Source organism: Cetorhinus maximus, unplaced genomic scaffold (assembly GCF_964194155.1).
Source record: "Cetorhinus maximus unplaced genomic scaffold, sCetMax3.hap1.1 HAP1_SCAFFOLD_612, whole genome shotgun sequence".
Taxonomy (NCBI): Eukaryota; Metazoa; Chordata; class Chondrichthyes; order Lamniformes; family Cetorhinidae; genus Cetorhinus; species Cetorhinus maximus.
Genome location: NW_027596554.1, coordinates 72,501 through 87,416, shown reverse-complemented (window position 1 = coordinate 87,416; position 14,916 = coordinate 72,501). Strand labels below are relative to the sequence as shown.

Here is a 14,916-nt window from a genome sequence, read left to right as displayed (position 1 = left end):
AGAGACACACACAGAGAGACACGCACACAGAGACACGCACACAGAGACACACACACAGACAGACACGCACACAGAGACACGCACACAGAGACACGCACAGAGACACGCACAGAGAGACAGACACACAGACAGACACGCACACAGAGACACACACACAGACAGACACGCACACAGAGACACACACACAGAGACACACACAGAGACACGCACACAGAGACACACACACAGACAGACACGCACACAGAGACACACACACAGACAGACACACAGAGACACGCACACAGAGACACGCACACAGAGACACACACACAGAGACACGCGCACAGAGACACGCACACAGAGACACGCACACAGACACACACACAGAGACACGCACACAGAGACACACACACAGACAGACACGCACACAGACAGACACGCACACAGAGACACACACACAGAGACACGCACACAGAGACACACACACAGAGACACGCACACAGACAGACACGCACACAGAGACACGCGCACAGAGACACGCACACAGACAGACACACACACAGAGACACGCACACAGACAGACACACACACAGAGACACGCACACAGAAAGACACACACACAGAGACACGCACACAGACAGACACACACACGCACACAGAGACACACACACAGAGACACGCACACAGAGACACACACACAGAGACACGCACACAGACAGGCACACACAGAGACACACACACAGAGACACACACACAGAGACACGCACACAGAGACACGCACACAGTCAGACACGCACACAGAGACACGCACACAGAGACACGCACAGAGACACGCACAGAGACACGCACACAGAGACACACACACAGACAGAGACACACACACAGAGACACGCACACAGAGACACGCACACAGAGACACACACACAGAGACACACACACAGAGACACACACACAGACAGACACACACACAGAGACACGCACACAGAGACACACACACAGAGACACACACACAGACAGACACACACACAGAGACACACACACACACAGACACACACACAGAGACACGCACACAGACAGATACGCACACAGAGACACACACACACACAGTCACACGCACAGAGACACGCACATAGAGACACGCACACAGAGACACGCACACAGAGACACGCACACACAGAATCGCACACAGAGACACGCACACAGAGACACGCACACAGAGACACACACACAGAGACACGCACACAGACAGACACGCACACAGAGACACGCACAGAGAGACACACACACAGACAGACACACACACAAAGACACGCACGCAGACAGACACGCACACAGAGACACACACACAGAGACACGCACACAGAGACACGCACACAGAGACACACACAGAGACAGACACGCGCACAGAGACACACACACAGAGACACGCACACAGAGACACGCACACAGAGACACGCACACAGAGACACGCACACAGACAGACACGCGCACAGAGACACACACACAGAGACACGCACACAGAGACACGCACACAGAGACACGCACACAGAGACACGAACACAGACAGACACAAACACAGAGACACGCACACAGAAACACGCACACAGAGACAAGCACACAGAGACACGCACACACAGACACGCACACAGAGACACGCACACAGAAACACGCACACAGAGACACGCACACAGAGACACACACACAGAGACACGCACACAGAGACACGCACATAGAGACACACACACAGAGACACGCACACAGAGACACGCACACAGAGACACGCACACAGACAGAAACGCACACAGAGACACACACACAGACAGACACACACAGAGACACACACACAGAGACACGCACACAGAGACACACACACTGAGACGCGCACACAGAGACACGCACACAGAGACACGCACACAGACAGACACACACACAGAGACACGCACACAGAGACACGCACACAGAGACACGCACACAGAGACACGCACACACAGACACGCACACACAGACACGCACACAGAGACACGCACACAGAGACACGCACACAGAGACACGCACACAGAGACACACACACAGAGACTCGCACACAGAGACACGCACACAGACAGACACACTCACAGAGACACACACACAGAGACACGCACACAGACAGACACGCACACAGAGACACGCACACAGAGACACGCACACAGAGACACGCACACAGAGAGACACACACAGAGACACACACACAGAGACACACACACAGAGACACGCACACAGAGACACGCACACAGAGACACACACACAGAGACACACACACAGACAGTCACACACAGAGACACGCACACAGAGACACACACACAGACAGACACACACAGAGACACACACACAGAGACACACACAGAGACACACACTCAGAGACACACACACAGAGACACACACACAGAGACACGCACACAGAGACACGCACACACAGAGACACGCACACAGAGACACACACACAGAGACACACACACAGAGACACGCACACAGAGACACACACACAGACAGACACACACACAGACAGACACGCACACAGAGACACGCACAAAGAGACACGCACACAGAGACACGCACACAGACAGACAGACACACAGAGACACGCACACAGACAGACACACACACAGACAGACACACACACAGACAGACACGCACACAGAGACACGCACACAGAGACACACACACAGACAGACACGCACACAGAGACACGCACACAGACAGACACGCACACAGACAGACACGCACACAGAGACACACACACACAGACACGCACACAGAGACACGCACACAGAGACACGCACACAGACAGACACGCACACAGAGACACGCACACAGAGACACGCACACAGAGACACACACACAGAGACACACACACAGACAGACACGCACACAGAGACACGCACAAAGAGACACGCACACAGAGACACGCACACAGACACACACACAGAGACACGCGCACAGAGACACACACAGAGAGACACACACACACAGACACACACACAGAGACACGCACACAGAGACACGCACACAGAGACACGCACACAGACACACACACAGAGACACGCACACAGAGACACACACAGAGAGACACACACACAGAGACACGCACACAGAGACACGCACACAGAGACACGCACACAGAGACACGCACACAGAGACACACACACAGAGACACACACACACAGACACGCACACAGAGACACACACACAGAGACACGCACACAGAGACACGCACACAGAGACACGCGCACAGAGACACACACACAGAGACACGCACACAGACAGACACACACACAGAGACACGCGCACAGAGACACGCACACAGAGACACACACACAGACAGACACGCACACAGAGACACGCACACAGAGACACACACACAGAGACACACACACACAGACACGCACTCAGAGACATGCACACAGAGACACGCGCACAGAGACACGCACACAGAGACACACACACAGACAGACACGCACACAGAGACACGCACACAGAGACACACACACAGAGACACGCACACAGAGACACGCACACAGAGACACGCACACAGAGACACGCACACAGACACGCACACAGAGACACACACAGAGACACGCACACAGACACACACACAGACAGACACGCACACACAGACAGACACGCACACAGAGACACACACAGAGACACGCACACAGACACGCACACAGAGACACACACAGAGACGCGCACACAGAGACACACACAGACAGACACACACACAGACAGACACGCACAGAGACACGCACACAGACAGACACGCACACAGACACACACACAGACAGACACGCACACACAGACAGACACGCACACAGAGACACACACAGAGACACGCACACAGACAGACACGCACACACAGACAGACACGCACACAGAGACACGCACAGAGACACACACAGACAGACACACACAGAGACACACACACAGACACACACACACACGCACACAGAGACACACACACAGAGACACGCACACAGAGACACACACACAGAGACACGCACACAGACAGACACACACAGAGACACACACACAGAGACACACACACAGAGACACGCACACAGAGACACGCACACAGACAGACACGCACACAGAGACACGCACACAGAGACACGCACACAGAGACACGCACAGAGGCACACACACAGACAGACACACACACAGAGACACGCACACAGAGACACACACACAGAGACACACACACAGAGACACACACACAGACAGACACACACACAGAGACACGCACACAGAGACACACACACAGACAGACACACACACAGAGACACGCACACAGAGACACACACACAGAGACACACACACAGAGACACACACACAGACAGACACACACACAGAGACACGCACACAGAGACACACACACAGAGACACACACACAGACAGACACACACACAGAGACACACACACACACACACACACACAGAGACACGCACACAGACAGACACGCACACAGAGACAGACACACACACAGACACACGCACAGAGACACGCACACAGAGACACGCACACAGGGACACGCACACACAGAATCGCACACAGAGACACGCATACAGAGACACGCACACAGAGACACACACACAGAGACACGCACACAGACAGACACGCACACAGAGACACGCACACAGAGACACACAGACAGACACACACACAGAGACACGCACACAGACAGACACGCACACAGACACACACACAGAGACACGCACACAGAGACACGCACACAGAGACACGCACACAGACAGACACGCGCACAGAGACACGCGCACAGAGACACGCACACAGAGACACGCACACAGAGACACGCACACAGAGACACGCACACAGACAGACACGCGCACAGAGACACACACACAGAGACACGCACACAGAGACAAGCACACAGAGACACGCACACAGAGACACACACAGAGGCACGCACACAGAGACATGCACACAGACAGACACGCACACAGAGACACACACACAGTGACACGCACACAGAGACACGCACAGAGACACGCACACAGAGACACGCACACAGAGACACGCACACAGAGACACGCACACAGAGACACGCACACAGAGACACACACACAGAGACACGCACAGAGACACGCACACAGAGACACGCACACAGAGACACACACAGACAGACACGCACACAGAGACACACACACAGAGACACGCACACAGAGACACGCACACAGATACACGTGCAGAGAGACACACACAGACAGACACACACACAGAGACACACACACAGAGACACGCACACAGACAAACGCACACAGAGACACGCACACAGAGACACACACAGACAGACACGCACACAGAGACACACACACACAGACACGCACACAGAGACACGCACACAGAGACACGCACACAGAGACACACACAGACAGACACACACACAGAGACACGCACACAGACAGACACGCACACAGAGACACACACACAGAGACACGCACACAGAGACACGCACACAGAGACACGCACAGAGAGACGCGCACAGAGACACGCACACAGACACGCACACAGAGACACGCACACAGAGACACGCACACAGAGACACACACACACAGACACGCACACAGAGACACACACACAGAGACACGCACACAGAGACACACACAGAGACACGCACACAGAGACACACACACAGAGACACACACACAGAGACACGCACACAGAGACACGCACACAGATAGACACACACAGAGACACGCACACAGAGACACACACAGAGACAGACACACACACAGAGACACGCGCACAGAGACACACAGAGAGACAGACACACACACAGACAGACACGCACACAGACAGACACGCACACAGACACGCACACAGACAGACACGCGCACAGAGACACGCGCACAGAGACACGCACACAGAGACCCGCACAGAGACACGCACACAGAGACACGCACACAGACAGACACACACACAGAGACACGCACACAGACACACACAGACACACACAGACACACACAGACACGCACACAGACACACACACAGACACACACACGCACACAGACACACACACAGACAGACACGCACACAGACAGACACGCACACAGACAGACACGCACACAGACACACACACACACAGATACGCACACACACAGACACGCACACAGACACACACACAGAGACACGCACAGAGACACGCACAGAGACACGCACACAGACACACACACAGACAGACACGCACACAGACAGACACGCACACAGACACACACACAGACAGACACACACACAGACAGACACGCACACAGACAGACACGCACACAGACAGACACACACACAGACAGACACACACACAGACAGACACGCACACAGACAGACACGCACACAGACAGACACGCACACAGAGACACGCACAGAGACACACACACAGACAGACACACAGACAGACACACACACAGAGACACGCACACAGAGACACACACACAGACAGACACACACACAGACACGCACACAGAGACACACACACAGAGACACACACAGACAGACACACACACAGACACGCACACAGACAGACACGCACACAGAGACACACAGACAGACACACACACAGACACGCACACAGACAGACACGCACACAGAGACAGACACACAGACACACACACAGACACACACACAGACACGCGCACACACAGACACGCACACAGACAGACACACACACAGACACGCACACAGACAGACACGCACACAGACACACACACAGACAGACACGCACACAGAGACACGCACAGAGACATGCACACAGAGACACGCACACAGACAGACACACACAGAGACACGCGCACAGAGACACGCACACAGAGACACGCACACAGACACGCACACAGAGACACGCGCACAGAGACACGCACACAGACAGACACACACAGAGACACGCGCACAGACAGACACGCACACAGACAGACACACACAGAGACACGCACACAGATACACGCACACAGAGACACACACACAGAGACACGCACACAGACACGCACACAGAGACACACACAGAGACACGCACACAGACACACACACAGACAGACACGCACACACAGACAGGCACGCACACAGAGACACACACAGAGACACGCACACAGACACGCACACAGAGACACACACAGAGACACGCACACAGACACTCACACAGAGACACACACAGAGACACGCACACAGAGACACACACAGACAGACACACACACAGACAGACACGCACAGAGACACGCACACAGACAGACACGCACACAGACACACACACAGACAGACACGCACACACAGACAGACACGCACACAGAGACACACACAGAGACACGCACACAGACAGACACGCACACACAGACAGACACGCACACAGAGACACACACAGAGACACACACAGACAGACACACACAGAGACACACACACAGACACTCACACAGAGACACACACAGAGACACGCACACAGAGACACACACAGACAGACACACACACAGACAGACACGCACAGAGACACGCACACAGACAGACACGCACACAGACACACACACAGACAGACACGCACACACAGACAGACACGCACACAGAGACACACACAGAGACACGCACACAGACAGACACGCACACACAGACAGACACGCACACAGAGACACACACAGAGACACACACAGACAGACACACACAGAGACACACACACAGACACACACACAGAGACACACACAGAGACACGCACACAGACACACACACAGACAGACACGCACACACAGACAGACACGCACACAGAGACACGCACACAGAGACACACACAGACAGACACACACACAGACAGACACGCACAGAGACACGCACACAGACAGACACGCACACAGAGACACACACACAGACACACACAGAGACACGCGCACAGAGACACGCACACAGACAGACACGCACACAGACACACACACAGACAGACACGCACACAGACAGACACGCACACAGACACGCACACAGACACGCACACAGACAGACACGCACACAGAGACACGCACACAGAGACACACACACAGACACGCACACAGACACACACACAGACAGACACGCACACAGACACGCACACAGAGACACGCACACAGACACGCACACAGACACACACACAGACAGACACGCACACAGAGACACGCACAGAGACACACACACAGACAGACACACAGACAGACACACACACAGAGACACGCACACAGAGACACACACACAGACAGACACACACACAGACACGCACACAGAGACACACACACAGAGACACACACAGACAGACACACACACAGACACGCACACAGACAGACACGCACACAGAGACACACAGACAGACACACACACAGACACGCACACAGACAGACACGCACACAGAGACAGACACACAGACACACACACAGACACACACACAGACACGCGCACACACAGACACGCACACAGACAGACACACACACAGACACGCACACAGACAGACACGCACACAGACACACACACAGACAGACACGCACACAGAGACACGCACAGAGACATGCACACAGAGACACGCACACAGACAGACACACACAGAGACACGCGCACAGAGACACGCACACAGAGACACGCACACAGACACGCACACAGAGACACGCGCACAGAGACACGCACACAGACAGACACACACAGAGACACGCGCACAGACAGACACGCACACAGACAGACACACACAGAGACACGCACACAGATACACGCACACAGAGACACACACACAGAGACACGCACACAGACACGCACACAGAGACACACACAGAGACACGCACACAGACAGACACGCACACACAGACAGGCACGCACACAGAGACACACACAGAGACACACACACAGACACGCACACAGAGACACACACAGAGACACGCACACAGACACTCACACAGAGACACACACAGAGACACGCACACAGAGACACACACAGACAGACACACACACAGACAGACACGCACAGAGACACGCACACAGACAGACACGCACACAGACACACACACAGACAGACACGCACACACAGACAGACACGCACACAGAGACACACACAGAGACACGCACACAGACAGACACGCACACACAGACAGACACGCACACAGAGACACACACAGAGACACACACAGACAGACACACACAGAGACACACACACAGACACACACACAGAGACACACACAGAGACACGCACACAGACACACACACAGACAGACACGCACACACAGACAGACACGCACACAGAGACACGCACACAGACACACACACAGACAGACACGCACACAGACAGACACGCAGACAGAGACACGCACACAGAGACACACACAGACAGACACACACACAGACAGACACGCACAGAGACACGCACACAGACAGACACGCACACAGAGACACACACACAGACACACACAGAGACACGCGCACAGAGACACGCACACAGACAGACACGCACACAGACACACACACAGACAGACACGCACACAGACAGACACGCACACAGACACGCACACAGACACGCACACAGACAGACACGCACACAGAGACACGCACACAGAGACACACACACAGACACGCACACAGACACACACACAGACAGACACGCACACAGACACGCACACAGAGACACGCACACAGACACGCACACAGACACACACACAGACAGACACGCACACAGACAGACACGCACACAGAGACACGCACACAGACACGCACACAGACACACACACAGACAGACACGCACACAGACACGCACACAGACAGACACGCACACAGACAGACACGCACACAGACAGACACGCACACAGACAGACACACACACAGAGACACGCACAGAGACACACACACAGACACGCACACAGAGACACACACAGAGACACACACACAGACACACACACAGAGACATGCACAGAGACACACACACAGACACGCACACAGAGACACACACACAGAGACACGCACACAGAGACACGCACACAGAGACACACACACAGAGACACGCACACAGACACACACACAGACAGACACACACACAGAGACACACACAGAGACACGCACAGAGACACACACACAGACACGCACACAGAGACGCACACACAGAGACACGCACACAGAGACACGCACACAGAGACACACACACAGAGACACGCACACAGAGACACGCACACAGAGACACGCACAGAGACACACACAGAGACACGCACACAGAGACACGCACACAGAGACACGCACACAGAGACACGCACACAGACAGACACACACACAGAGACACGCACACAGAGACACACACACAGACACACACACAGAGACACACACACAGAGACACGCACACAGAGACACGCACACAGAGACACGCACAGAGACACACACAGAGACACGCACACAGAGACACGCACACAGAGACACGCACACAGACACGCACACAGAGACACACTCAGAGACACACACAGAGACACGCACACAGAGACACGCACACAGAGACACGCACACAGAGACACACACAGAGACACGCACAGAGACACACACACAGAGACACGCACACAGAGACACGCACACAGAGACACACACACAGACAGACACACACACAGAGACACACACACAGAGACACGCACACAGAGACACGCACACAGAGACACGCACACAGACAGACACACACACAGAGACACGCACACAGAGACACGCACACAGAGACACGCACACAGAGACACGCACACAGACAGACACACACACAGAGACACGCACAGAGAGACACGCACACAGAGACACGCACACAGAGACACGCACACAGAGACACGCACACAGACAGACACGCACACAGAGACACACACAGAGACACACACACAGACACGCACACAGAGACACACACAGAGACACGCACACAGACACTCACACAGAGACACACACAGAGACACGCACACAGAGACACACACAGACAGACACACACACAGACAGACACGCACAGAGACACGCACACAGACAGACACGCACACAGACACACACACAGACAGACACGCACACACAGACAGACACGCACACAGAGACACACACAGAGACACGCACACAGACAGACACGCACACACAGACAGACACGCACACAGAGACACACACAGAGACACACACAGACAGACACACACAGAGACACACACACAGACACACACACAGAGACACACACAGAGACACGCACACAGACACACACACAGACAGACACGCACACACAGACAGACACGCACACAGAGACACGCACACAGACACACACACAGACAGACACGCACACAGACAGACACGCAGACAGAGACACGCACACAGAGACACACACAGACAGACACACACACAGACAGACACGCACAGAGACACGCACACAGACAGACACGCACACAGAGACACACACACAGACACACACAGAGACACGCGCACAGAGACACGCACACAGACAGACACGCACACAGACACACACACAGACAGACACGCACACAGACAGACACGCACACAGACACGCACACAGACACGCACACAGACAGACACGCACACAGAGACACGCACACAGAGACACACACACAGACACGCACACAGACACACACACAGACAGACACGCACACAGACACGCACACAGAGACACGCACACAGACACGCACACAGACACACACACAGACAGACACGCACACAGACAGACACGCACACAGAGACACGCACACAGACACGCACACAGACACACACACAGACAGACACGCACACAGACACGCACACAGACAGACACGCACACAGACAGACACGCACACAGACAGACACGCACACAGACAGACACACACACAGAGACACGCACAGAGACACACACACAGACACGCACACAGAGACACACACAGAGACACACACACAGACACACACACAGAGACATGCACAGAGACACACACACAGACACGCACACAGAGACACACACACAGAGACACGCACACAGAGACACGCACACAGAGACACACACACAGAGACACGCACACAGACACACACACAGACAGACACACACACAGAGACACACACAGAGACACGCACAGAGACACACACACAGACACGCACACAGAGACGCACACACAGAGACACGCACACAGAGACACGCACACAGAGACACACACACAGAGACACGCACACAGAGACACGCACACAGAGACACGCACAGAGACACACACAGAGACACGCACACAGAGACACGCACACAGAGACACGCACACAGAGACACGCACACAGACAGACACACACACAGAGACACGCACACAGAGACACACACACAGACACACACACAGAGACACACACACAGAGACACGCACACAGAGACACGCACACAGAGACACGCACAGAGACACACACAGAGACACGCACACAGAGACACGCACACAGAGACACGCACACAGACACGCACACAGAGACACACTCAGAGACACACACAGAGACACGCACACAGAGACACGCACACAGAGACACGCACACAGAGACACACACAGAGACACGCACAGAGACACACACACAGAGACACGCACACAGAGACACGCACACAGAGACACACACACAGACAGACACACACACAGAGACACACACACAGAGACACGCACACAGAGACACGCACACAGAGACACGCACACAGACAGACACACACACAGAGACACGCACACAGAGACACGCACACAGAGACACGCACACAGAGACACGCACACAGACAGACACACACACAGAGACACGCACAGAGAGACACGCACACAGAGACACGCACACAGAGACACGCACACAGAGACACGCACACAGACAGACACACACACAGAGACACGCACAGAGAGACACGTACACAGACACACACACACACAGAGACACACACACACACACACACACAGACACACACACAGACACACACACAGACACACACACACAGACACACACACAGGTGTCCTTCATGCTCCTTTGTCCTCTCTCTGCTCTGCCCAATCCTGGTTTTCAGAGCCAGTTTCAAACACATTTCTCTGTGCATTCCCGAGAGGGAGAACAGGCAGCTCTTGTGTCGAAAATCCGTTTTGTTTTCATCACATGGTGAGATATAAATCGACATGAGCTGGTTCAATGGGGTGTCGCTGGCCTGGGGGGGAGCGGGGGGAGGACAGGGATGTAAAACTCTGGCTTTTTGCGTTTCCCGGGCCTCCCTCTGGAGTGTGTGTGTGTGTTTGAAACGGGTCTGGACGCCTCTCCATGGTGGGAAACTCCATGTCCTCTCAGGACAGGTCTGTCAGTGTAATCCACAGCGGGATTTTCCACAGGGAGTCCTGTTTCAGTATCGGCCATCGTTTGATCAGAGTCTTTCCTGCTCATTCTTTAAGAATCGCAGGTTCAATGTGTCAGTCGATCGTTGTAGGTTCTGGGTCGTCCACACGCCGACATAGTGTCAACAGCCGTGACAGACGGGTCCCAGGAAACCTGCTCCAAACTGCTCCTGTAGCACGGAACTCCAGTGTTATTGGAGACACACACACATATATATGTGTCTCTCTCTCACTCTCTGTTCATATGTTTGTACCAGGACATGACAATTTTGAACTGCTTTTTACTTCTAGCCCCCTAGCTCCACAGGCCGGAGTTCACTCCCAAACCCGCTCCACAGGCCGGAGTTCACTCCCGATCCCTCCACAGGCCGGAGTTCACTCCCAAACCCCTCCACAGGCCAGAGTTCACTCCCAAACCCCTCCACAGGCCAGAGTCACTCCCAAACCCCTCCACAGGCCGGAGTTCACTCCCAAACCCTTCCACAGGCTGGAGTCACTCCCAAACCCGCTCCACAGGCCGGAGTTCACTCCCGATCCCTCCACAGGCCGGAGTTCACTCCCAAACCCCTCCACAGGCCAGAGTCACTCCCAAACCCCTCCACAGGCTGGAGTTCACTCCCAAACCCCTCCACAGGCCGGAGTTCACTCCCAAACCCCTCCACAGGCCGGAGTTCACTCCCAAACCCCTCCACAGGCCAGAGTTCACTCCCAAACCCTTCCACAGGCTGGAGTCACTCCCAAACCCCTCCACAGGCCGGAGTTCACTCCCAAACCCCTCCACAGGCCGGAGTTCACTCCCAAACCCCTCCACAGGCCGGAGATCACTCCCAAACCCCTCCACAGGCTGGAATTCACTCCCAAACCCTCCACAGGCCGGAGTTCACTCCCAAACCCTCCACAGGCCGGAGTTCACTCCCAAACCCTCCACAGGCCGGAGTTCACTCCCAAACCCCTCCACAGGCTGGAGTCACTCCCAAACCCGCTCCACAGGCCGGAGTTCACTCCCAAACCCTCTCCACAGGCCGGAGTTCACTCCCAAACCCGCTCCACAGGCCGGAGTTCACTCCCAAACCCTCTCCACAGGCCGGAGTTCACTCCCAACCCCTCCACAGGCCGGAGTTAACTCCCAACCCCTCCACCACAGGCCAGAGTTCACTCCCAATCCCTCCACAGACCGGAGTCACTCCAAACCCCTCCACAGGCCAGAGTTCACTCCCAATCCCTCCACAGACCGGAGTCACTCCCAAACCCCTTCACAGGCCAGAGTCACTCCCAAACCCCCTCCACAGGCCGGAGTTCACTCCCAAACCCCCTCCACAGGCCGGAGTTCACTCCCAAACCCCTCCACAGGCCAGAGTTACTCCCAAACCCCCTCCACAGGCCGGAGTTCACTCCCAAACCCCCTCCACAGGCCGGAGTTCACTCCCAAACCCCTCCACAGGCCGGAGTTCACTCCCAAACCCCTTCACAGGCCGGAGTTCACTCCCAAACCATCCGCAGGCCGGAGTTCACTCCCAAACCCTCCACAGGCCGGAGTTCACTCCCAAACCCCTCCACAGGCTGGAGTCACTCCCAAACACTCCACAGGCCGCAGTTCACTCCCAACCCCTCCACCACA

The 14,916-nt window shown here is 54.9% G+C and overlaps 1 protein-coding gene across 1 annotated transcript in view; it reads right to left on the bottom strand.

Moving 5' to 3' along the window:
• The window catches only part of LOC144674290 (sodium/potassium/calcium exchanger 3-like), a 170,042-nt gene that overhangs the window by 109,825 nt on the left and 45,301 nt on the right, over window positions 1–14,916 (bottom strand). The window lies entirely within an intron of this gene.